General features: G+C 46.4%; 1 protein-coding gene across 3 annotated transcripts in view; it reads left to right on the forward strand.

Moving 5' to 3' along the window:
• Window positions 1–26,906, forward strand: part of NHSL2 (NHS like 2) — a 133,574-nt gene that overhangs the window by 26,989 nt on the left and 79,679 nt on the right. The window contains exon 1 of one of the 3 annotated variants that reach the window (XM_058196558.1): window positions 4,354–4,747. The exons of the other annotated variants lie outside the window; for them this stretch is intronic. The gene's annotated coding sequence lies outside the window, so the exon portion shown is untranslated. Of the gene's footprint in view, window positions 1–4,353; window positions 4,748–26,906 lie in introns of those variants that run through there. 3 annotated transcript variants of the gene reach the window in all.

Below are 26,906 nucleotides of genomic sequence, written 5' to 3' on the forward strand. Positions count from 1 at the left end.
TTTTTTTTTAAAAAAGCATGTTTTTTTTTTAAAAGCATGTGTTTTTTAAAAAAAAAGACATTGAGTCTCACCTCAAAAATATTTTATTTCCCAACCTTTTATTACTCATGGAAAATGAGGCAAGGAAAATAAAGACGTGTAGGAGCAGGAAATAATGAAATATGGCAATAATTAATAGTGAAATTAATAATTAAAAATTAAGCTGCGGCATGGGAAATAATGAAGCAATAATGAATCACGACATAATTGTTTAAAAGGTAGGGCAGAGGAAGCCATTGAATGAGAATAATTAAATAATCGTTAACAATCAAGCTATAGGAAATAATTCTACAAGGGTAATTAAATCTTAATAGTACAAGGCTTGGTTTAAGCCATTGCTGCCACCTACTGGCGATCATGAGCATAACCCTTTAGGGAACAAGAACATACCGTATAAAACAATCTGTGTAAATTCTCAGCCACCAGGTCATAGTTATCTCAAAGATGCTTTTCTTTTTTTTCTTCAAAAGACAATTTGGGCTGTTTTTTCCTTAAGGGAAGAAGAAGAAAACTTTTCACTTCTCGTCCAAGAAGCTTCATCAGTTCTGATGGCGGGGAGATACGGAAGGATGGGTTCTGATAGGGCCGTGATGGCTAACTTTTTTGCCATCATGTGCCAAAAGTGGGGGGAGCATGGGGCGGGGTGTTGCACGTGCGTGTGCCCACACCCATAATTCAATGCAGTCTGCCCTCCCCCCCATGCATGCGCGCGCGACCCCCCTGCGCTCCCCCCCCGCTTTTGGCATGCGATGGTACGGTGGGCCCATAGGCCCGTTTCTTGCCCTCCCTCCCCAGGCCCGAGAGGCTTTCTTGTAGCCTGGGGAGGGCGAAAATAGCCTCCCCCTCCAAAGGCCCTCCGGAAGCAGGAAACAGCCCATTTGCTGACTTCCGGTGGGCCTGGAAGGCCTGTTTTTCACTCTCTTCAGGCTCCAGAGCCTTTCTAGGAGCCTGGGGAGGGTGAACACGGCCTTTCACAGCCTTCTGGAGGCCCTCTGGAGGCCGGAAATGGCCCATTTGCTGACTTCCGGTGGGCCCAGAAGGCCCGAAAATCAACTGGCCAGCTCACGCATGCACGCCAAAGCTGAGCTAGGGCAACGCTCGCGTGCCCACCGATATGGCTCAACGTGCCACCTGTGGCATGCGTACCACAGGTTCGCCATCAGGGTGATAGTGTGTGTGTGTGTATGTGAATAGCAGGATTGTATTTTTTGTAGTTATCTTGTCATTAGCGCTCTCAAGAGCTCTCAGGGAGAGTGCTAATGACCAGATGATTGCAAAGAAATACAATCCTTCAATTTCTCCTCCTCCTCCATCCTATCATAACCTACCCTTCCATCCCCCCACCATCCAGCTCCAACTGTCAGTCCCTGGTCTCACAATTGCAATCCGGGTGCTTGAAAACCAACTTGCATTTATGATCTTGGCTTTTTCCATTAAAAACAATGTTCATCGGGGAGATGGGTTCACTTTACAACCTCATGATTCAGTTAACGAGAGGAGAGCAGCTTCGAAAGGTCTTGACCTCAAACTTCTGCAGTTCAGTTCTTCTGCCCAAGAGTGTCTACATGACCTTCAAGTGTCCTCTCCCGCCGAGGAATAGAGATAAGAAGACCAGAGGAATCAGTGAGGATTGGCTGAGATAGAGTCAGTTTATAAGCTGTTCCAGCGATTATGTCATCCCGGTAGTTTGAACAACAACTTCTACTAACCCTAGGCAATATGGCCAAAGTTGAGGCATCTGGAGCAATTTTTAAAATAGGATTTGCAAAAATCCAGGCAAGCGCTATTGGACAGCAAAAAGCTAGAGAAATCTGGATCATTTCCCCACCATCTACTGTAGTATATCCCAAATTGGCAACTTTAAGGTAGGTGGACTTCAACTCCCAGAATTCCCCAGCCAACAAAGAAGACGCCATTTCTTGAGAACAAAGCGCTGAGATCTTTAAATAAGGTTCTCCTAGCGTGGATCCCGTTAGGGATGTGGTGGCTCAGTGGCTTAAGACGCTGAGCTTGTCGATCAAAAGGTCGGCAGTTCAGCGGTTCAAATCCCTAGTGCTGCATAAGGGGTTGATTGTCCCAGTTGGTTCCTTGTCCCAGCTTCTGCCAACCTAGCAGTTCGAAAGCATGTAAAAAATGCAAGTAGAAAAAATAGGGACCACCTTTGGTGGGTAGGTAACAGCGTTCCTTGCACCTTTGGTGTTTCGTCATGCTGGTCACATGACCACGAAGAGGTCTTCAGACAGCGCTGGCTCTTCGGCTTTGAAACGGAGATGAGCACCGCCCCCTAGAGTTGGGAACGACTAGCACGTATGTGCGAGGGGAACCTTTAATGTGGACCCCCAAATTGGCTTCTCTGCTGTTCCCAGCAGTTGAAACTCCTGGCTAAAATGTCTTCTGAAAGTGGCCCCTGAAGATAATCTGAGATGACTTAATTATTTTTGGATGTGGGACAGGGGTAAAATCCAGCAGGTTCTGACAGGTTCTGGACAACCAGTAGCGGAAATTTTGAGTAGTTCGGAGAACCGGCAAATACCGGAGTGGGATGGGAATAGAATTTTTGCAGTATCCTTCTCCCGCTACGCCCACCAAGCCTCGCCCGCAGAGCCAGTAGTAAAAAAACCCGACATGGGACCACCGCAGTTAGAGATTCTATTTGGAGAAGAAATCTTCTCCAAAGAAGTCAGGCAACAAAGTTATTTCTCTGACAGTTGCCAAAGAAATAACATGGAGATAACACTTGAAGTCACGTCCTTGAAGAAGACGCAACCCGACCTTTTAACCTCTGATTCAGAATCTCGTAAGCCCTCCAGATGAGCTGCTGTTGATAAGTTGTAATCCTCCATGAATTTGTTTGACTTTCTTTTAAACACTTTCTAAATGGGTGGCCATCGCTACAGCTGTTGGCAATGAATTCCTAAGTTCCACCTCAAAAAGCCAGCCATTCTATAAAGAGAGGAGAGGGGGATTAACCTGAGTGGATGCTAAACGTTGTTTTTTCTGCTGACATTCTTTCTTTGACGAAGTCCTGGAGAAATTAGATAATTACAGGTGAATCAGGGATGAAATCCAGCAGGTTCTGACAGGTTGTGGAGAACCGGTAGTGGAAATTTTGAGTAGTTTGGAGAACCGGCAAATACCACCTCTGGCTGGCCCCAGAGTGGGGTGGGGATGGGGAATTTGCAATATCCTTCCCCCAGGAGTGGGAAGGGATTACAGATTTGCAGTATCCTTCCCCTGGAGTGGGGCGGGAATGGAGATTTTGCAGTATCTTTCCCCTGCCACGCCTATCGAGCCACACCACGCCCACCAAGCCACGCCCACAGAACCAATAGCAAAAAATTTTTTGAATTCCACCACTAATGGATGTAACTGCATGGAGAACGTAGCAGGAATTGTGTTAGTGTAATGATGGCCAAACCTCCAAAACTTAGTAGCGCCTTTTCCAATTAATCAATTTTATTAAAAAGCACTGTGAACTTCATCAGATGTTTAGAGTGGTTGGACTGATGTTGGAGACAAGAAGGGAGAATGAACGTCATGTAGCTATATTTCAACCTTGACATACAAAGACAGACATAGACTTCAGAGGATAATTAGAACTGCAGAAAAAACAATTGCTACCAACCTGCCTTCCATGGAGGACCTGTATACTGCGCGAGTCAAAAAGAGGGCCGTGAAAATATTTACAGACCCCTCGCATCCTGGACATAAACTGTTTCAACTCCTACCCTCAAAACGACGCTATAGAGCACTGCACAAGAGAACAACTAGACACAAGAACCTGCTGAATAGCACCCCTGATATGGCTGTGAATTCAGGTACCGGGAAGGGAAAGGAATAAAAACGGTCGACCAAATTGAGTCCTTTCAGAAAATGCATGGAATGAAAGGGGAGAAGAAGAAAAAATGGATGGAGCCATAACGTGTCTTATTTAGGGCAACATGCTGTGTGAACGTCCCTGCTGTGATTTATGAACTATATTCAGTATTAAATGTCTGTAGGAGTGCATGGTGCAAAGGATTGGCCTGCAAACTTTTGGCCTTCTTGGTGGAGATGATGCACAGCTGAGTAAATGTTTGAAAGTATGGACTTCATCCATTCGCCTGGAGGCCAGTCTTTCGAGACCAGCTGTCATGTGAGACGGACTCTCCCCCCTCCCTCCTTTCCCAAATTCCATTTTTTCCTCCCAGCCCATTGATAGGATCTGTTGCCTCACCACAACTGCTCTTCTCAGCTGCCAGATGGTTGGTCTAAACTAACTAAACTCTTTTAAGAGTGGCTTTCTGCAGCGTCGAAATCCTGCCTCCCCTTCAAAAGGTGGAGTCTCTTTGGTTCTCAAGGATCAAGAGCCAAGAGCCAAGGAGCTCCACCCTGGAAGACAGTGGGGGGGAGATCAAAGCATCGAAGGACCCAGTTGGAAGGGAGCCTAAGGCCGGCAGACTTCGTCATGTGAAAATGGGAGGCTCCGCTTTGACTGGGTCAATTGTTTGCTTGGGCGAGGGAGGATGATATTTAAGCTTGTCCTTCAACGTTGGCGACTTGGGAGTCCTTGACGCTGGCTAGGTTTGCGAGTGGGAAGCAGCCAAGCAGATTTGATACACGGTGATCCATGGTCTTCGGTGGTTGTTGTTGTTGGTTCTTTTTGTAACATTGCTTGAGAAGCCAAGCTTGCAGTATCTGGAGCTGGGAAGAAACTCTGGATGAGAAGGTATGGTTGGATCGGCATTTTTTTTCCCCATCCTTGACTTGCCTTTCTCTTCGGTTCCCCTATATTGCTTCCGTTTCTCGGGATTGATGGCATGGGTTTTAGGAAGCAGTTGCTAGCTTTGTTGACTTCTAACCCAGCGCTGCAATTCAGCTCGCAGAATCATTTTGGTCTGGTCCAGAGCATCTCCAGAATAACTGAAGTTGGAAGGGACCTTGGAGGTCTTCTAATCCAACCCCCTGCTCAAGCAGGAGGTCATATACCATTTCAGACAAGTGGTTGTCCAATCTCTTCTTTAAAAAGAAACCTCCAGGGATGGAGCATGCACGACTGCTAAAGGTAAGTCTTCAGGTATGGCTATTGCATGAAATCCTGAAAAACAGCCCAATGTAGGCCTTGATACCGGTGGTGGGCTTCAAAAATTTTAGCGAGGGGTTCTCTGCCCAGTTGCTGGGTAGGTGGGCCTAGCCAGCCTCCTGCACCACAGGGGGATGGGTGTTTTTATCCTCCCCGGGCTCCGGAGGCTTTTCTTGAGCCTCCGGGAGGGTGAAAACAGCCTCCCCAGGCTCTGGAGGCCTTCTGGAGGCCGGAAACGGGCGCATTTCTGGCCTTTCCGAACTTCTGGTAGGCCCGTTTTTGGCCCTCCCCGAGACTCTGTGCATGCCGTGAAATTACCTGCATCCAAAATGGGCCGTTTTGGGACTCCTGGGAAGAAAGGGGAGGGGTGGGCAGGGCGGGGCCAGCCAGGAGTGGGATTTGGGGATTCTCCAAACTGCACAGAATCTTAGCTAGAGGTTCTCCCGAACCCCCAGCAGTCCACCCCTGCTTGATACCATTTTTCTCTTTCTGCTTCCTCTCAAGAGTAAGGTTGGAAGTTACTTCATCCTGGCCACAGAACCCTTTTACATGTTTGCAACTTTCCTTCTAGATAAAGCATTGTGCAAACAGAGCTTCTAGACAGGTAGGTAGTAGTATATAACAGTAACGTTGGCTGCATACCCACCTCACCGTAAATCAGTGTTTCTCAAACTTGGCAGTTCTAAGATGTGTGGACTTCAACTTTCCTCCCCTCCTGGCTGAGGAATTCTGGGAGTTGAAGTCCATACATCTTAGAGCTACATCCCAAAGGACCTGAGGGCAGGACAAGAAGCAATGGGTGGAAACTAATCAAGGAGAGAAGCAACTTAGAACTAAGGAGGAATTTCCTGACAGTGAGAACAATTAATCAGTGGAACAACTTGCCTCCAGAAGCTGTGAATGCTCCAACACTGGAGGTTTTTAAGAAGAGGTTGGATAACCATTTGTCTGAAGTGGTGTAGGGTTTCCTGCCTAAGCAGGAAATCTTGATTGCAGAAAATGTGACTTCAGTAACGGAGTTGTTAATGCCTGGAATAAACTACCTGTGGTCTCTTTCCAAAATCCCCAAAGCTTCAACCCAAAAACTGTCTACTATTGACCTCACCCCAATCCTAAGAGCTCTGTAAGGGGCGTGCATAAGAGCACCAGCGTGCCTACCGTTCCTGTCCTATTGTTTCCTTTTGTTATATCCAATTAATATAGTTATTACATACTCATACTTATATATATGCTTATATACTGTATAATTATTTCATACTTATGTTTATATATACTGTGTGACAAAAATAAATAAATAAATAAATAAATAAATAAATAAATAAATAAAGCAAGCAAGCAAGCAAGCAAGCAAGCAAGCAAGCAAGCAGGGGGTTGGATTAGAAGACCTCCAAGGCCCCTTCTAGCTTTGTTATTTTATTCTATTCAGCTGCTAAGGTTGAGAAATACTGACCTAAACTGTAAACTGTAAACTGTAAATACTGACCTAAACTGTACCTTGATGAACGTATCTTTTCTTTTATGTACGCTGAGAGCATTTGCACCAAGACAAATTCCTTGTGTGTCCAATCACACTTGGCCAATAAAAATTCTATTCTATTCTATTCTATTCTATTCTATTCTATTCTATTCTATTCTATTCTAAACCTGGTCCTGTGTTAGCCAAAATACATTAAAATTAAAAGTTTGCTTACAGCCATCAATCTTTTCTTTACTTACATTTTTTAATATCTTTCCCTTTTGCTTACTTTCCCCCGCGTTTCCCTTGTTCAATGATTTGTTTTAAACATAAACTGTAAACCTGGGTTGTGAAAATATAATGGCCATATTCATATAACAGATGTTCATATGTCATAACTGTTTATTGTGCCCAAAGCAGAAAAACTATATTATTTATACAATGGCTGGGTTATTCAGCCCAGAAAAACATTTGCCAAAATTCCCAGCACGGGCCGAATCGTTTATGCATATTTTAGCTTAGCTAAACCGGTTTTGTGAATTCGAAACCGTCATGTCATGTCGCGCTCGGTAAATTCGTGCTCCGGAGCTTGCCATGTCTTGACGTTCTTCACTTTGAAGAAGTTCTTCGGTGTGCAGAATTCTGGGACTCCGGTTCCCAGAGTTCTGCAGTCTCTCGTGAAAAGCTGAACTGCCTTTGCAGGGTTATGTAATGCAGTGTATTCCCCTGTCATGTTAGAAGTGCACACAAGGTGGCTTATTAACAGTCGGTACCATGCAAAATAAAAGGGCAGAAGACGGAAGGAAAATATGGTTGGGAGCATCATTAAAAAACAAACAAACGCACACCATCCAAGATAGGTTGGCCTGGGTTACTGGCGAAATGGAGTCAATTTTGCTGTCACTCACTCACTCACTCATTTATTTATTTATTTTGTCAAGCATGTATAAGATAAAGGATAGAAGGATAAACATGATTATGAATGCATGAAATGGATACGGATAAATGGGGACATTAGGACAGGGACGGCAGGCACGTTGGTGCTCTTATGCAGGCCCCCTTTACGGACCTCTTAGGAATGGGGTGAGGTCAACAGTAGACAGTCTGAGGTTTAAAGTTTTGGGGGTTTGGAGGATGAAACCACAAAGTCAGGTAGTGCATTCCAGGCATTGACCCCTCTGTTGCTGAAGCCGTATTTTCTGCAGTTGAGTTTGGAGCGGTTCACTTTAAGTTTGTATCTACTGTGTGCTTGTGTATTGTTGCGGTTGAAGCTGAAGTAGTCATTGACAAGTAGGACATTGTTGCAGATAATTTTGTGTACTACGCTTAGGTCAGACCGAAGGGGATGTAGTTCTAAGTTGTCTAAGTCCAGAATTTCAAGTCTGGTGACATAAGGTATTCTCTTGCAAGCAGAGGACTGGAGGACTCTTCTCGTGAAATATCTCTGGACTCGCTTGATTGTATTTATGTCCGATATGCAGTGCAGGTTTCAGATAGATGAGCTGTATTGAAGAATTGGTTGCCTTTGCTTTTAATGTCATCAAATCAGCGAGAATGGTTTCTTCCTGTGTTTGCATTTCCGTTATGTTTTTTTTTTCCTGATCTTCTGTTCCAGAATAAACGCACGTTGCAAATTTTAAAAGTTTGATTAACAAACTTTTAATTCTTAAAAGAGGGTTTTGGTTTTCTAAACATGCTCTGGCATCCCTTAATTTGGATGATGCAAAAGGAATAAAACTGTGCTGTATATATTTACCGAACCTTTTATTTAGCTTCAGGGAACTAAATCAAGAGAGAAATAAGGCAGCCATAAGGCAGCCGTAAGACTTCAGGCGCATTCTTTTCTGCAAAGTTATTTAATGATGCTATTCTTATCTCAAAGGGAAATGGTTGCTTGTGGTTGCGGTTAAGTTGTTCATGAACAGATGAGTGAATTTTCCCATGCTGGCTGGAGAACTTGGGGAGTTGAAGTCCACACATCTTAAAGTTAACCACTTTTAGAAATACTGATATAGAGTGTTCTTGGGCATCACTTGTGACTTTCCAAGAATATGAACATGGAACACAGAGTTGGAAGGAAGAGACCTCAGAGGTCTTCTAGTCCAACCCTCTACTCGAGCAGGAGACAAATGATTGTTGAGTCTCTTCTTAAAAGCCTTCAGTGATGGAGCACCCACAACTTCTGAAAGCAAGTTATTCCATTGGCTGGTTGCTCCCACCGTGAGGAAACTTCTCCTTAGTTCTAGTAACAGTAACGGAGTTGGAAGGGACCTTGGAGGTCATCTAATCCAACCCCCTGTTCATGCAGGAGACCTGTACTAGGTATTCGAACCGCCGAACTGCTGAAGCTCAGTGTCTTAGCTATGGAGCCACCTAGCCAGGCTGCTAGGTTGCTTCTCTCCTTGGTGAGTTTCCATCCATTGCTTCTTGTCCTGCCTTCAGGTGCTTTGGAAAATAGTTTGATCCTCTCTTCTTTGTAGGAGCCCTGCAAATATTGGAACAGGGCTATCATGTCCTCCCTGGTCCTTCCTTTTTATTAGACTAGACACGCCCAATTCCTGCAACCGTTCTTTGTAGCTTTAGCCTCCAGCTCCTTAATCATCTTTCTTGCTCTTCTCGGCACTCTTTCCTTCTGTTTTCCAAACCTGCCTTCAGTTGAATGCTTTAACTATCCACATTATGCTGGTCTTTTCCAATCACGGATAGCTCTTGGCTTTAGCAGGAAGGTTAAAATTGATGTAGGCACTGAAGCAGGGGTGAAATATAAAATTTGTTACTACCGGTTCTGTGGACGTGGCTTGGTGGTGGTGGGGTAATATGACTGGGTGGGCATGGCGAACTTTTTTTTTTAACTTTTAAAAGTATTTTTTCTACAACCTCTTTTAAAATACTTTTAAAAGGCTGTGACAATCAGGCAACTCAGCCGGGACACCCAGAGGAGCCTTTTAAAAGCATTTTTTCTACAACTTCTTCGGCTGAAGAGGTTGTAGAAAAAATACTTTTAAAAGTAAAAAAAAAAGCCTCTGATGATCCCAGCTGAGCCACGCGATCATCAGAGGCTTTTTTTTTTTACTTTTAAAAGCAATTTTTCGGTTGAAGAAAAAATGCTTTTAAAAGTTTAAAAAAAAAACCCCTCTGATGATTGCATGGCTCAGCTGGGCATGGGGAGGGGGGGCAGGGATTTTTGCTACCGGTTCTCTGAACCACCCGCCGCCATCACTACCGGATCGGGTGATCCGGTCCGAACCGGGTGATGCGGTCCGAACCGGGAGCATTTCACCCCTGCACTGAAGGTTTGCTCCTGCTGGGGCCACACCTTTGTCAATCCAACCTCCCCGGATGCTGCTGTCTTCCCAAACAACCAGAATCACAGGGGTGGGCTTCAAAAAATTTAGCAGGGGGTTCTCTGCCCAGTTGCTAGTCAGCCTCCTGCACAATGGCGGGTGGGGGACATTTTTGCCCTCCTCGGGCTCTAGAGGCTTTCCTTAAGCCTCCGGGAGGGTGAAAACAGCCTCCCCAGCCTCCTGAGACCCTCTGGAGGCGAGAAACGGGCTAGTTTCCGGCCTTCCTGAATTTCTGGTAGGCCCGTTTTTGGCCCTCCCCAAGTCTCCGAGCGTGCCCTGCACTTACCTGCATTCAAAAGGGGCCACTTGGAGACTCCTGGGAGGGGAGGGGAGGGGAGAGGGGGGCAGGGTCAGCCAGGAGTGGGATTTGGGGGTTCTCTGAACTGCACAGAATCTTAGCTAGAGGTTCTCCCGAACCCCCAGCAGCCCAGCCCTGATCACAGTCCTTCAACCTCTGAAAAGAACACAAGGCTAGCGAAGATAGTTGCTTCTTGCCAGATTTTCCATATTGATTCTTGAGAAAGAACCAGCAAGGAAAACCAGGAAATGCCCGTTTTGGTTTCATTTGCCAACCCAACCGACAAAATATCCCACCCACCCACCCCTTGTTCAAAACAAAAACAGAGTAGCGATGAGATGAGAAAAGAGCGACAAAATAACGCTCAGGAGGTGCTATTTGTTCCTGAATGAGAGCGTGCGACAGCTGTGGAACGGCTTCTATCGGCAGCTGTACCCATCGGACATGTGTGTGCGTGTGTGTGTGCCCGCGCACATGCGTGCCGATTTGTGCATCCAGGAGGCAAGGAAGGTGTTAACAAGTACAAACTGTAAAATATGCTCCCCTCCTCACTTTCTCCTATTTTTTTCTCTTCTCTTCTCTTCTCTCACTCTCTGAGGCCATCTGTTTCCAGCCCTCCTCCTTGCTTCTATTTGAATCTTAGGCTTTGACAAATAAAACCCTGTTTGGACTGACGGGTAAACCTGTTTTCCAAGAGCTTGTGTGGATCCTGACAAGTTATGGTGGGCGGGGGAAGGGGGAGGAGGTATTGAACCAGGTCAGGCTGCCCAAGGAGATCCGATGGGGAGTCTTGGAAGAGAAACAACCACAACTGTACAAATGTGGGTTTTGGGGACTGGGGTTGTACTACAGGTCGCCCTCGACTTACGACCACAATTGAGCCCAAGGGTTTATGTCGCTAAGCGAGACAGTGGCTGAGCGAGCTCAGCTCTATTTTACTACCTTTCTGGACGCCGTTCTTAAATGAGTCAGGGCCAGTGGTGGGATTCAAGTAATTTAACAACCGGTTCTCTGCCCTAATGATTTCTTCCAACAACCAGTTTGCAAAACTGCTCAGAAAGTTAACAACCGGTTGGTGCGAACTGGCTGAATCCCACCACTGGCCAGGGCAGTTGTGAAGTTAGAAACACGGTCATTAAGTGAATCTGGCTTCCCCATTGACTTGTGTCAGTTTCCAAGCTAGGGTGGGCTTCAAAAGTTTTAGCGAGGGGTTCTCTGCCCGGTTGCTGGGTGGGCGTGGCCATGGTAGGCGTGGCCTAGTCAGCCTCCTGCACCACAGAGGGGGGAGTTTTTGCCCTCCCCGGGCTCTGGAGGCTTTCCTTGGAGGCCAACACCCAATAGGCCCATTTTTGGCCCTCCCCGAGCCTCCATGCGTGCCCTGCACTTACCTGCATCCAAAATGGGCCGCTTGGGGACTCCTCGGAGGGGAGGGGAGGGGAGGGGTAGGTGGGGCCAGCCAGGAATGGGATTTGGGGGTTCTCTGAACTGCGCCAAAGAATTGAGGCCTTTGAACTCTGGTGCTGGAGAAGACTCCTGTGAGTCCCTTGGACCACAAGGCAATCCAACCGGTCAGTCTTAGAGGAGATCAACCCTGACTGCTCCTTAGAAGGCCAGATCCTGAAAATGAAATTGAAATCCTTTGGTCACCTAATGAGAAGGAAGGACTCACTGGAGAAGAGCCTAATTTCCAGAATCCAAATTGTGCCAAGCTTTAACAGCAATAAACCCACCAGTTTCTGTAGCAATAAAGAATAAACCTACCAGTTTTTTAAGCAAAAGTTCCAATGGAGGACAGAAATAGGCTAAGATGCCTGGGCTTGATGTTTAGTCAGAACATTTCCATTCAAGGCTCCCAATTAAATTGATTGGCAGCAGATTTGGGCCAGAGTGAAAAGAGTAGGTTTTCCCCCCCCATCCGTTCCTGTTCTTCACCATCAACCAGCTACCATCACTAGGTTAGCTGAGTGTGTGAACCCTGCTAATGTGGCTTATTCAGTCAGCAAACCACGGCTTCGTTTAAAACGTGGACCGATGCACAGATTGGGGGTTGCTTTCTAAAGTTTTGGACATTTATTTATTATTTATTTATTTATTAATTCAATTTGTATACCGCCCTTCTCCCGAAGGACTCAGGGCGGTTTACAATAAAGAAAACACTTCTGTATTGCTGATTTTTAGACCGAGCTATTTTGATCCAAGAGGAATTTTATGAAGTTTCCTTGCAATGATTTCTGTCTTTGGTCCTCCTAACCTGGCAATGAGGCTCATATGGCCACGGATGTGCACAGCTCTATACATTTTCTGCCACTTCTGCAGTGATTGAGGACCGCAGTCAGAAAATCTCACTTTTCCACCATTTTTAGAATCCAGAATAGAATAGAATAGAATAGAATAGAATAGAATAGAATAGAATAGAATAGAATAGAATAGAATAGAATAGAATAGAATAGAATAGAATAGAATAGAATAGAATAGAATAGAATAGAATAGAATAGAATAGAATAGAATAGAATAGAATAGAATAGAATAGAATAGAATAGAATAGAATAGAATAGAATAGAATAGAATAGAATAGAATAGAATAGAATAGAATAGAATAGAATAGAATAGAATAGAATAGAATAGAATAGAATAGAATAGAATAGAATAGAATAGAATAGAATAGAATAGAATAGAATAGAATAGAATAGAATAGAATAGAATAGAATAGAATAGAATAGAATAGAATAGAATAGAATAGAATAGAATAGAATAGAATAGAATAGAATAGAATAGAATAGAATAGAATAGAATAGAATAGAATAGAATAGAATAGAATAGAATAGAATAGAATAGAATAGAATAGAATAGAATAGAATAGAATAGAATAGAATAGAATAGAATAGAATAGAATAGAATAGAATAGAATGGAATGGAATGGAATAGAATAGAATAGAATAAAATAGAATAGAATAGAATAAAATAGAATAGAATAGAATAGAATAGAATAGAATAGAATAGAATAGAATAGAATAGAATAGAATAGAATAGAATAGAATAGAATAGAATGTGGCTTATTCAGTCAGCAAACCACGGCTTCGTTTAAAACGTGGACCGATGCACAGATTGGGGGTTGCTTTCTAAAGTTTTGGACATTTATTTATTATTTATTTATTTATTAATTCAATTTGTATACCGCCCTTCTCCCGAAGGACTCAGGGCGGTTTACAGCCAAATAAAAACGGAGTTACAAAAATTAAAAAAACATTTTAAAATCTAAAATTCAATTCGGCTGAAACGAATAAAACAGTAATAAAACCATAATAAAAACCCACTTTTAAAATATGTTAGGCCAGCCCTGCGCGATAAAACAAGAAGGTCTTTAACTCGCGTTGGAAGGTCCGGAGGTCGGAGAGTTGGCGTATCCCCGGAGGCAGCTCGTTCCAGAGGGCAGGAGCCCCCACGGAGAAGGTCCTCCCCCTGGGCGTCGCCAGTCGACATTGTTTGGCTGATGGTACCCTGAGGAGGCCCTCCCTATGGGAGCACACCGGTCGCTGGGAGGCTATTGGTGGCAGCAGGCGGTCCCGTAAGTAACCTGGTCCTATGCCATGGAGCACTTTAAAGATGGTAACCAACACCTTGAATTGCACCTGGAAGACCACTGGAAGCCAGTGCAGGCTGCGCAGGAGGGGTGTTACGTGGGAGCTTCGAGTCACTCCCTCTATTACCCGCGCAGCCGCATTCTGGACCAGTTGGAGCCTCCGGGTGCTCTTCAAGGGAAGCCCCATGTAGAGAGCGTTACAGTAATCCAGGCGGGAAGTGACGAGGGCATTGGGTGTTTGGCTTAGCAGAGTGTGCGTGAACCCAACTAACGTGGCTTGTTCTATCAGCAAACCATGGCTTCGTTTAAAATGTGGACCGAGGCACAGATTGGGTATTGCTTTCTAAAGTTTTGGACATTTATTTATTTGTCAAACACAACAATATATATAAGCATGAAATAACCATACAATTGAATACAATCAAAGGAACAGTAGGACAGGAACGGTAGGCACGTTTGTGCTCTTATGCACGCCCTCTTAGGAAAGGGGTGAGGTCAATAGTAGACAGTTTTTAGTTGAAGCTTTGGGGACTTTGAGAAGAGACCACAGAGTCAGGTAGTGTGTTCCAAACATTAACAAACTCTGTTACTGAAGTCATATTTTCTGCAATCAAGATTGGAGCGGTTAACATTAAGTTTAAATCTATTGTTTGCTCTTGTATTGTTGTGATTGAAGCTGAAGTAGTCTTCAACAGGAAGGACATTGCAATAGATGATTCTATGAGTTAAACACAGGTCCTGTCGGAGGCGGCGGAGTTCTAAGTTTTCTAAACCCAAGTCTGGTGGCATAAGGTATTTTGTTGCATTCAGAGGAGTGGAGAACTCTTCTTGTAAAATATTTCTGGACACGTTCAATTGTATTGATGTCTGAAATGTGGTATGGGTTCCAGACAGGCGAGCTGTATGTTGCGTTGCTCGGTTGTGGTGCTACCGGCTGGTCCAGGGCTAGACTCAGCAGCACAAATGCTTCTGGAAAATAAGAAGCTGCGTTGCCAGAGGATACCAAGTACTGATCCAATTTGCATCTGTTTCCATAGCAACTTCCTGGGGCTTTCTGATACTTTATCTTCTTAACATCAGATGATGGTGGAAGGTTTGCTTCTTCTCAAGGAACAACAGCAGTGCAGCTCACCAGCTCAAATCCCCTGCAGCACAGATTAGGGGTTGCTTTCTAAAGTTTTGGGGATTTGGGGAAAAGACCACAGAATCAGGTAGTGCATTCCAGGCATTAACAACTCTGTTACTGAAGTCATATTTTCTGCAATCAAGATTGGAGCGGTTAACATTAAGCTTAAATCTATTGTGTGCTCGTGTATTGTTGCAATTGAAGCTGAAGTAGTCTTTGACAGGAAGGACATGCAATAGATGATTCTATGAGTTAAACACAGGTCCTGTCGGAGGCGGCGGAGTTCTAAGTTTTCTAAATCCAGGATTTCAAGTCTGGTGGCAGAAGATATTTTGTTGTGGTCAGAGGAATGGAGAACTCTGTCATGGAACCCTGGGGTGGGTTGATGCAATTATGGAAGTGCAGACTTACAACTATAATTCCATGCTCGATCACGGTCGTAATCAAGAACTGCCTGTAAATGCAACCACAGCTCATGAGCAAATGCATGGTTTTACAAGGCTTCGGTGTCTTTCAACCCCCCTTGTGTTTATTTTTATTTATTTATTTTTTATTTTATTTGTCACAACAGCATACATAAGCATAAGCAAGAAGCAACAGTAGGACAGGAACGGTAGGCACGTTTGTGCTCTTATGCACGCCCTCTTAGGAATGGGGTGAGGTCAACAGTAGATAGTCTTTGATTAAAGTTTTGGGGATTTGGGGAAAAGACCACAGAATCAGGTAGTGCATTCCAGGCATTAACAACTCTGTTACTGAAGTCATATTTTCTGCAATCAAGATTGGAGCGGTTCACATTAAGCTTAAATCTATTGTGTGCTCGTGTATTGTTGCGGTTGAAGCTGAAGTAGTCTTCGACAGGAAGGACATTGTAGCAGATGATTTTATGAGTTATACTCAGGTCATGCCGAAGGAGGCGGAGTTCTAAATTTTCTAAATCCAGGATTTCAAGTCTGGTGGCATAAGGTATTTTGTTGTGGTCAGAGGAATGGAGAACTCTGTCATGGAACCCTGGGGTGGGTTGATGCAATTATGGAAGTGCAGACTTACGACTATAATTCCATGCTCGATCACGGTCGTAATCAAGAACTGCCTGTAAATGCAACCACAGCGTTTCAGACAAATGGTTGTCCAATCTCTTCTTAAAAAAACTCCAGGAATGGAGTATCCATAACTTCTGGAGGCAAGGCTGGTTCCACCCTTCTCACTGTCAGGAAATTTATCCTTAGTTCTAGGCTGGATGTATTCCTCTGCATCCTTTTGTGTAGGCCCTCAAACTTCCCAACGGAATTTTTAGCTCACCGCCTTCTTAAAAGTGGGAACTAAAGCAGGATAATCCTTGCTGTGAAATCTGTATTAAGTGCAGCGTGTCAGTCACCTTCCTTGCAGGTGATTAACACCACATAATTTTTTCAATTTCATTGACACAACCACAACCTCAGGGGGTTGGGGATGCACTCAATGAATGAATCATTCATTGGAGGGAGACTTAAACCTGGGTCTTCCCAATCTTAGTCTAACACGGTGTTGTTTCTCCATCTCAGCAACTGTCGTGTCCCACTCCTCCGCTGACAGCCGGGTCAGGGAAATCCGAATCAGGCTTGCCTCTGCAGCTCTGCCCAAAGTCCTAGCAAAGTCCTCAGAGCAGGCAGGAGACCAGTAAGTGACTTCAGCAAGATAAGTTCGACTTTGCCTGACTCAGAGACTGCCAGAAAGCAGGTCCTTTATATAGGCCATGGGGTGTGGCTCCATGACTCAGCACTCATTAAGGTCTGCCCCTCCCTTCCTTCTGTTGCCTCCGCCTATCCAGCCTTCTGATGCGAGGGTCACTCCAATCAGCAGCTGTTGGAAATAAACTCTCCTCAGGCTCACATGCTGTGGAGGAGGGGGAGGGGTCTAGCTGCTCCGTTTGCCTGGGCATGGAGCCAGGGCTGGGGCCGGGGTGCTCCTCCCCTGCAGCCTGCTTGGGCATGGAGCCAGGGCTGGGGCCGGGAGATGCCCCCTCCTCAGCCTGTCTGGGCATGGAGCCAGGGCTGGGGCCGGGAGGACATTCTTCAGCGTTCGGAAGCAGATAAGCAGACCCCAGCTGCGGTGAGAGCGGGCAAGACACAACAGCAACTTTGAAGATGGGTGGACTTCAACTCCCAGAACTTCCTAGCTTAGCAAGGTTGGTTGGGGAATTCTGGGAGTTGAAGTCCACCCATTGTACATTGAAACACTGGGGTAGCATCTTAACCATTATACCTGCCTGATTCTTCCTGTTCATTGGAAGAAGACCAAAGCTTGGGGTTGTTAAAACTTGAACCAACCATCTTTAGCTGTTACTTATTTTATTTGTCACAACAGCATACATAAGCATAAGCAAGAAGCAACAGTAGGACAGGAACGGTAGGCACGTTTGTGCTCTTATGCACGCCCTCTTAGGAAAGGGGTGAGGTCAATAGTAGACAGTTTTTAGTTGAAGCTTTGGGGACTTTGAGAAGAGACCACAGAGTCAGGTAGTGCATTCCAGGCATTAACAACTCTGTTACTGAAGTCATATTTTCTGCAATCAAGATTGGAGTGGTTCACATTAAGCTTAAATCTATTGTGTGCTCGTGTATTGTTGCGATTGAAGCTGAAGTAGTCTTCGACAGGAAGGACATTGTAGTAGATGATTTTATGAGTTATACTCAGGTCATGCTGAAGGCAGCGGAGTTCTAAATTTTCTAAATCCAGGATTTCAAGTCTGGTGGCAGAAGATATTTTGTTGTGGTCAGAGGAATGGAGAACTCTTCTTGTAAAATATTTCTGGACACGTTCAATTGTATTGATGTCTGAAATGTGGTATGGGTTCCAGACAGGCGAGCTGTATGTTGCGTTGCTCGGTTGTGGTGCTACCGGCTGGTCCAGGGCTAGACTCAGCAGCACAAATGCTTCTGGAAAATAAGAAGCTGCGTTGCCAGAGGATACCAAGTACTGATCCAATTTGCATCTGTTTCCATAGCAACTTCCTGGGGCTTTCTGATACTTTATCTTCTTAACATCAGATGATGGTGGAAGGTTTGCTTCTTCTCGCAAGGAACAACAGCAGCAGCAGCAGCAGCAGCAACAAAAAAAGCTTGGCTATTTTTTCCTAGGTGATCCATTTCCCCTCGCTCTCCCCCAGAAATAAGGTACCCCCCAAAATTAAGAGAGACTTTTCCAAGCTGAGCCACCCAAGAACTCACGCGTGTAGCCTCATTTTTATTCTATTTTTTTTACTTTTTTCTCCCAGTTAACTGTGTGCTAGTGTCAATCTCTCTGCTACCTCCCACACAGGACCACTTCCGCCCTTCATCTGTCAAAAGGGAAGAAATGGATGAATCTTAGTGACTGGTAAAATGAGAATCTATTCCTGATTTGAAAGCCGGAATCAATGAAGGCAGGCGTTGTTGTTGGGTTTTTTTTGCAGATCAGTAGGTATCCTTCAATCTGAAACTCCTACCTTTAAAACTTCCAGGATTGTCAGTTCTATCTTCTCCCCAGCAACTGATCTTTCATCATTATCTTGTTGTTAGTTGTGAAGTCGTGTCCAATCCATCGCGACCCCATGGACAATGTTCCTCCAGGCCTTCCTGTCCTCTACCACCCTCTGGAGTCTATTTATGCTTCAATGACTCCATCCAGACACCTTGTTCTCTGTTGTTCCCTTCTTCTTTTGCCCTCAATCTTTCCCAGCATTCGGCTCTTCTCTAGTGAGTCCTTCCTTTTCATTAGTTGGCCAAAGTATTTGAGTTTCATCTTCAGGATCTGGCCTTCTAAAGAGCAGTCGGGGTTGATCTCCTCTAGGACTGACTGGTTTGATCGCCTTGCAGTCCAAGAAACTCGCAGGAGTCTTCTCCAGCACCAGAGTTCAAAGGCCTCAATTCTTTGGCGCTCAGCCTTCCTTATGGTCCAACTTTCATGGACATCCATTGCAACTGGGAAAACCATCGCCTTGACTATACACACTTTTGTTGACAGGGTGATGTCTCTGCTTTTTAGTATGCTGTCTAGATTTGCCATAGCTTCCCTGTTACCAAATTAGATCATTGGTCCTTCCAAGTTGATTTGTGGATGCTGAGAATGATCGTTTCTCTTATTGTTTGCTTCTTCTCGCAAGGAACAACAGCAGCAGCAGCAACAAAAAAAGCTTGGCTATTTTTTCCTAGGTGATCCATTTCCCCTCGCTCTCCCCCAGCAATAAGGTACCCCCCAAAATTAAGAGAGACTTTTCCAAGCTGAGCCACCCAAGAACTCACGCGTGTAGCCTCAATTTTATTCTATTTTTTACTCTTTTCTCCCAGTTAACTGTGTGCTAGTGTCAATCTCTGCTACCTCCACACAGGACCACTTCGCCTTCATCTGTCAAAAGGGAAGAAATGGATGAATCTTAGTGACTGGTAAAATGAGAATCTATTCCTGATTTGAAAGCCGGAATCAATGAAGGCAGGCGTTGTTGTTGGGTTTTTTTTGCAGATCAGTAGGTATCCTTCAATCTGAAACTCCTACCTTTAAAACTTCCAGGATTGTCAGTTCTATCTTCTCCCCAGCAACTGATCTTTCATCATTATCTTGTTGTTAGTTGTGAAGTCGTGTCCAATCCATCGACCCCATGGACAATGTTCCTCCAGGCCTTCCTGTCCTCTACCACCCTCTGGAGTCTATTTATGCTTCAATGACTCCATCCAGACACCTTGTTCTCTGTTGTTCCTTCTTCTTTTGCCTCAATCCTGACCGGTTGAAGGTTGGAGGTTGACTAAGCCTTCCTTCCTTCCAAAGTTGGTCAAATGAGGACCCAGATTGTTGGGGGGGAGGGGGCCGTTATAGGCTGATTCTGTAAACCGCTTAGAGAGGGGCTGTAAAAGCACCGTGAAGCGGTAGATAAGTCTAAGTGCTATCACTACTGAACTAAGCCTTCCATCTTTCTCAGGTCAGTGAAAGGAGGACCTAGAATCGTTTGTGGGGGGGAGCAAGAATCTGACTTTGTAAACCGCTTAGAGACGGCTGTAAAGCAGCATATAGATATATAACTGCGATTAGTGAGGAAGGCTGGGGGGAGGGGGAGAATTCTTTCCCCTCCCGGCTCGGGTGTGTGTGTGTGTGTGTCTACTTCCAATCTAACACCCCCCCTCTCTTCCCACCTCCAAGCCCCACCAGGGAACTCTTAGGGCATCTGGATATGGTCTGAGTGGGTGCATTGAATCCAGGTGCTGGTTGGTTGGTTGGTTGGTTAGTTAGTTGGTTGGTTATTTTTTATTTTTTTATTTTTTTTATTTGCATTTATATCCTGCCCTTCTCCGAAGACTCAGGGCGGCTTATACTATGTTAGCAATAGTCTTCATCCTATTTGTATATTTATATACAAAGTCAACTTATTGCCCCCAACAATCTGGGTCCTCATTTTACCTACCTTATAAAGGATGGAAGGCTGAGTCAACCTTGGGCCTGGTGGGACTTGAACCTGCAGTAATTGCAGGTAGCTGTGTTAATAACAGACTGTCTCAGCAGTCTGAGCCACAGAGGCCCTTCTTGATTGATTGATTGATTGATTGATTGATTGATTGATTGATTGATTGATTGATTGATTGATTCATTCATTCATGCAATCAATCAATCAATCAATCATAGATAAGATAACAAGTAAAAGCATCAACATAATTTGGATACACAAAAAGAGTAAGAGTAAAAAGGAAACGTTAGGACAGGGACGGTAGGCACGCAGGTGCACTTCTGCCGTCGCCATCCTTGGCTGCCCCCGAAGGTGATGGCCACTCCGTGGGGGTCACCCACCCGGGACGACAGCACCCACCCACTCCCTTCGGATTTCTCCCACCGGAGCCGCCCCGCGTGGGAAGAAGCAGGGTGGGTGGGGTGGGGGCGGCGGGAAAAGGAAAAGCGCTCTGCACGCGCTCCGCAGCCCTCTTTTTTCAGGCGTCTGCAGCCGGTCCCGGGTGCGGGCGCTCGTCCCCGCTTTTCCCTGCGCGTGTCCGCTCTCGAGGAGGGGTGGGGCCGGAGGAGATTCTTCAGCGTTCGGAAGCAGATAAGCAGACCCCAGCTGCGGTGAGAGCGGGCAAGACATAACAGCAACTTTGAAGATGGGTGGACTTCAACTCCCAGAACTTCCTAGCTTAGCAAGGTTGGTTGGGGAATTCTGGGAGTTGAAGTCCAGCCATTGTACATTGAAACATTGGGGTAGCATCTTAACCATTATACCTGCCTGATTCTTCCTGTTCATTGGAAGAAGACCAAAGCTTGGGGGTTGTTGAACCCAGCACCGTCTCCATGTCAGGATAATGTGTCCCCCCCACCCCCAACTGAGAAGTGTTTCCTTAATGCAGGGGTGTCCAAATTTGGCAACTTTTAAAACTTGTGGACTTCAACTCCCAGAATTCCTCAGCCAGAATTCTGGGAGTTGAAGTCCAGCCATTGTACATTGAAACATTGGGGTAGCATCTTAACCATTATACCTGCCTGATTCTTCCTGTTCATTGGAAGAAGACCAAAGCTTGGGGGTTGTTGAACCCAGCACCGTCTCCATGTCAGGATAATGTGTCCCCCACCCCAACTGAGAAGTGTTTCCTTAATGCAGGGGTGTCCAAATTTGGCAACTTTTAAAACTTGTGGACTTCAACTCCCAGAACTTCCTAGCTTAGCAAGGTTGGTTGGGGAATTCTGGGAGTTGAAGTCCAGCCATTGTACATTGAAACATTGGGGTAGCATCTTAACCATTATACCTGCCTGATTCTTCCTGTTCATTGGAAGAAGACCAAAGCTTGGGGGTTGTTGAACCCAGCACCGTCTCCATGTCAGGATAATGTGTCCCCCGCCCAACTGAGAAGTGTTTCCTTAATGCAGAGGTGTCCAAATTTGGCAACTTTTAAAACTTGTGGACTTCAACTCCCAGAACTTCCTAGCTTAGCAAGGTTGGTTGGGGAATTCTGGGAGTTGAAGTCCACCCATTGTACATTGAAACACTGGGGTAGCATCTTAACCATTATACCTGCCTGATTCTTCCTGTTCATTGGAAGAAGACCAAAGCTTGGGGGTTGTTGAACCCAGCACCGTCTCCATGTCAGGATAATGTGTCCCCCGCCCAACTGAGAAGTGTTTCCTTAATGCAGAGGTGTCCAAATTTGGCAACTTTTAAAACTAGTGGACTTCAACTCCCAGAATTCCTCAGCCAGAATTCTGGGAGTTGAAGTCCAGCCATTGTACATTGAAACATTGGGGTAGCATCTTAACCATTATACCTGCCTGATTCTTCCTGTTCATTGGAAGAAGACCAAAGCTTGGGGGTTGTTGAACCCAGCACCGTCTCCATGTCAGGATAATGTGTCCCCCCCACCCCCAACTGAGAAGTGTTTCCTTAATGCAGGGGTGTCCAAATTTGGCAACTTTTAAAACTTGTGGACTTCAACTCCCCGAATTCCTCCGCCAGAATTCTGGGGCTATTGCATGGCAAATCCAGAAACTCTGGGATGATTGCATTGCAAATCCAGAAACTCTGGGGCGATTGCATTGCAAATCCAGAAACTCTGGGATGACTGCAGTGCAAATCCAGAAACTCTGGGGCGATTGCATTGAATCCAGAATTCTGGGAGTCTTAAAGTTGCCAAGTTTGGACACCTCGGCCTTAATGGATTGCTGGCCTGCAAGATTGATTCTTGGGCTCATTAGTTTGCTTTTAGTTCCCCGGTCTTTGGAAGAAGTTTCAGCTTCTCGCCACGACTTCCTGCAAAGTCACTTGAGGCTGGAGCTGAGCCAATTTGCAAGAACCTCTAGGACAGGGATGGCTAACTTTTTTGCCATCGCGTGCCAAAAGCGGGGGGAGTGCAGGGGGGGCCATGTGCGCGCGTGCCTACACCCATAATTCTATGCGCCCCACACACTCACCCGTGCATGTGTGTAAGACTCCCCCCCCCGGCTCCCCCTGCTTTTGGCATGGTGGGCCCGATAGACCCGTTTTTCGCTCTCCCCAGGCTCCAGAGCCTTTCTAGGAGCCTAGGGAGGGCGAAAATGGCCTCCCCTCCCCAGAGGCCTTCCAGAGGCTGGAAACAGCCTTTTTCCTGACCTCCGTTGGGCCCAGAATTTAAGTGCTATTGCCCTTCCTTCCTTCCTTCCTTCCTTCCTCCCTCCCTCCCTCCCTCCCTCTCTCCCTCCCTCCTGGTTACAATGCAGTATTACAGGCTAACTCTGGCCACTGCCAGCAGTTCAATCCTGACCGGTTGAAGGTTGGAGGTTGACTAAGCCTTCCTTCCTTCCAAAGTTGGTCAAATGAGGACCCAGATTGTTGGGGGGGAGGGGGCCGTTATAGGCTGATTCTGTAAACCGCTTAGAGAGGGGCTGTAAAAGCACCGTGAAGCGGTAGATAAGTCTAAGTGCTATCACTACTGAACTAAGCCTTCCATCTTTCTCAGGTCAGTGAAAGGAGGACCTAGAATCGTTTGTGGGGGGGAGCAAGAATCTGACTTTGTAAACCGCTTAGAGACGGCTGTAAAGCAGCATATAGATATATAACTGCGATTAGTGAGGAAGGCTGGGGGGAGGGGGAGAATTCTTTCCCCTCGCGGCTCGTGTGTGTGTGTGTGTGTGTCTACTTCCAATCTAACACCCCCCCTCTCTTCCCACCTCCAAGCCCCACCAGGGAACTCTTAGGGCATCTGGATATGGTCTGAGTGGGTGCATTGAATCCAGGTGCTGGTTGGTTGGTTGGTTGGTTAGTTAGTTGGTTGGTTATTTTTTATTTTTTTAAACTGATACCCTGCAGAGCTAATCTGCATGTATTCCTCTGCATCCTTTTGTGTAGGCCTCAAACTTCCCAACGGAATTTTTAGCTCACCGCCTTCTTAAAAGTGGGAACCAGAGCAGGATAATCCTTGCTGTGAAATCTGTATTAAGTGCAGCGTGTCAGTCACCTTCCTTGCAGGTGGTTAACACCGCATAATTTTTTCAATTTCATTGACACAACCACAACCTCAGGGGGTTGGAGATGCACTCAATGAATGAATCATTCATTGGAGGGAGACTTAAACCTGGGTCTTCCCAATCTTAGTCTAACACGGTGTTGTTTCTCCATCTCAGCAACTGTCGTGTCCCACTCCTCCGCTGACGGCCGGGTCAGGGAAATCCGAATCAGGCTTGCCTCTGCAGCTCTGCCCAAAGTCCTAGCAAAGTCCTCAGAGCAGGCAGGAGACCAGTAAGTGACTTCAGCAAGATAAGTTCGACTTTGCCTGACTCAGAGACTGCCAGAAAGCAGGTCCTTTATATAGGCCATGGGGTGTGGCTCCATGACTCAGCACTCATTAAGGTCTGCCTCCTTCCTTCTGTTCCCTCCGCGTATCCAGTCTTCTGATGCGAGGGCCACTCCAATCAGCAGCTGTTGGAAATAAACTCTCCTCAGGCTCACATGCTGTGGAGGAGGGGGAGGGGTCTAGCTGCTCCGTTTGCCTGGGCATGGAGCCAGGGCTGGGGCCGGGGGGTGCTCCCTCCTCTGCAGCCTGCTTGGGCATGGAGCCAGGGCTGGGGCCGGGAGATGCCCCCTCCTCAGCCTGTCTGGGCATGGAGCCAGGGCTGGGGCCGGGAGGACATTCTTCAGCGTTCGGAAGCAGATAAGCAGACCCCAGCTGCGGTGAGAGCGGGCAAGACATAACAGCAACTTTGAAGATGGGTGGACTTCAACTCCCAGAACTTCCTAGCTTAGCAAGGTTGGTTGGGGAATTCTGGGAGTTGAAGTCCAGCCATTGTACATTGAAACACTGGGGTAGCATCTTAACCATTATACCTGCCTGATTCTTCCTGTTCATTGGAAGAAGACCAAAGCTTGGGGGTTGTTGAACCCAGCACCGTCTCCATGTCAGGATAATGTGTCCCCCGCCCAACTGAGAAGTGTTTCCTTAATGCAGAGGTGTCCAAATTTGGCAACTTTTAAAACTAGTGGACTTCAACTCCCAGAATTCTTCAGCCAGAATTCTGGGAGTCTTAAAGTTGCCAAGTTTGGACACCTCTGCCTTAATGGATTGCTGGCCTGCAAGATTGATTCTTGGGCTCATTAGTTTGCTTTTAGTTCCCCGGTCTTTGGAAGAAGTTTCAGCTTCTCGCCACGACTTCCTGCAAAGTCACTTGAGGCTGGAGCTGAGCCAATTTGCAAGAACCTCTAGGACAGGGATGGCTAACTTTTTTGCCATCGCGTGCCAAAAGCGGGGGGAGTGCAGGGAGGGCCATGTGCGCGCGTGCCTACACCCATAATTCTATGCGCCCCACACACTCACCCGTGCATGTGCGTAAGACGCCCCCCGGCTCCCCCTGCTTTTGGCATGGTGGGCCCGATAGACCTGTTTTTTGCTCTCCCCAGGCTCCAGAGCCTTTCTAGGAGCCTAGGGAGGGCGAAAATGGCCTCCCCTCCCCAGAGGCCTTCCAGAGGCTGGAAACAGCCTTTTCCTGACCTCCGGTGGGCCCAGAATCTAAGTGCTATTGCTATTGCCCTTCCTTCCTTCCTCCCTCCCTCCCTCCCTCTCTCCCTCCCTCCTGGTTACAATGCAGTATTACAGGCTAACTCTGGCCACTGCCAGCAGTTCAATCCTGACCGGTTGAAGGTTGGAGGTTGACTAAGCCTTCCTTCCTTCCAAAGTTGGTCAAATGAGGACCCAGATTGTTGGGGGGGAGGGGGCCGTTATAGGCTGATTCTGTAAACCGCTTAGAGAGGGGCTGTAAAAGCACCGTGAAGCGGTAGATAAGTCTAAGTGCTATCACTACTGAACTAAGCCTTCCATCTTTCTCAGGTCAGTGAAAGGAGGACCTAGAATCGTTTGTGGGGGGGAGCAAGAATCTGACTTTGTAAACCGCTTAGAGACGGCTGTAAAGCAGCATATAGATATATAACTGCGATTAGTGAGGAAGGCTGGGGGGAGGGGGAGAATTCTTTCCCCTCGCGGCTCGTGTGTGTGTGTGTGTGTGTCTACTTCCAATCTAACACCCCCCCTCTCTTCCCACCTCCAAGCCCCACCAGGGAACTCTTAGGGCATCTGGATATGGTCTGAGTGGGTGCATTGAATCCAGGTGCTGGTTGGTTGGTTGGTTGGTTAGTTAGTTGGTTGGTTATTTTTTATTTTTTTATTTTTTTTATTTGCATTTATATCCTGCCCTTCTCCGAAGACTCAGGGCGGCTTATACTATGTTAGCAATAGTCTTCATCCTATTTGTATATTTATATACAAAGTCAACTTATTGCCCCCAACAATCTGGGTCCTCATTTTACCTACCTTATAAAGGATGGAAGGCTGAGTCAACCTTGGGCCTGGTGGGACTTGAACCTGCAGTAATTGCAGGTAGCTGTGTTAATAACAGACTGTCTCAGCAGTCTGAGCCACAGAGGCCCTTCTTGATTGATTGATTGATTGGTTATTGATTGATTGGTTGGTTGGTTATTGATTGATTGATTCATTCATTCATGCAATCAATCAATCAATCAATCATAGATAAGATAACAAGTAAAAGCATCAACATAATTTGGATACACAAAAAGAGTAAGAGTAAAAAGGAAACGTTAGGACAGGGACGGTAGGCACGCAGGTGCACTTCTGCCGTCGCCATCCTTGGCTGCCCCCGAAGGTGATGGCCACTCCGTGGGGGTCACCCACCCGGGACGACAGCACCCACCCACTCCCTTCGGATTTCTCCCACCGGAGCCGCCCCGCGTGGGAAGAAGCAGGGTGGGTGGGGTGGGGGCGGCGGGAAAAGGAAAAGCGCTCTGCACGCGCTCCGCAGCCCTCTTTTTTCAGGCGTCTGCAGCCGGTCCCGGGTGCGGGCGCTCGTCCCCGCTTTTCCCTGCGCGTGTCCGCTCTCGAGGAGGGGTGGGGCCGGAGGAGATCCCTCTCCACACCCCCAACCCAACCCCATCCCTCCACCCACCCCCCCGTGGTTCGTTCCCGGCCCGCCTGCCTGCGGGGCGGGGGCAAAGGCGACGGCGATGCGGCGGCGGCGAATCCGGCGGCGGGAGCTG

Source organism: Ahaetulla prasina, chromosome 11, assembly GCF_028640845.1.
Source record: "Ahaetulla prasina isolate Xishuangbanna chromosome 11, ASM2864084v1, whole genome shotgun sequence".
Taxonomy (NCBI): domain Eukaryota; kingdom Metazoa; phylum Chordata; class Lepidosauria; order Squamata; family Colubridae; genus Ahaetulla; species Ahaetulla prasina.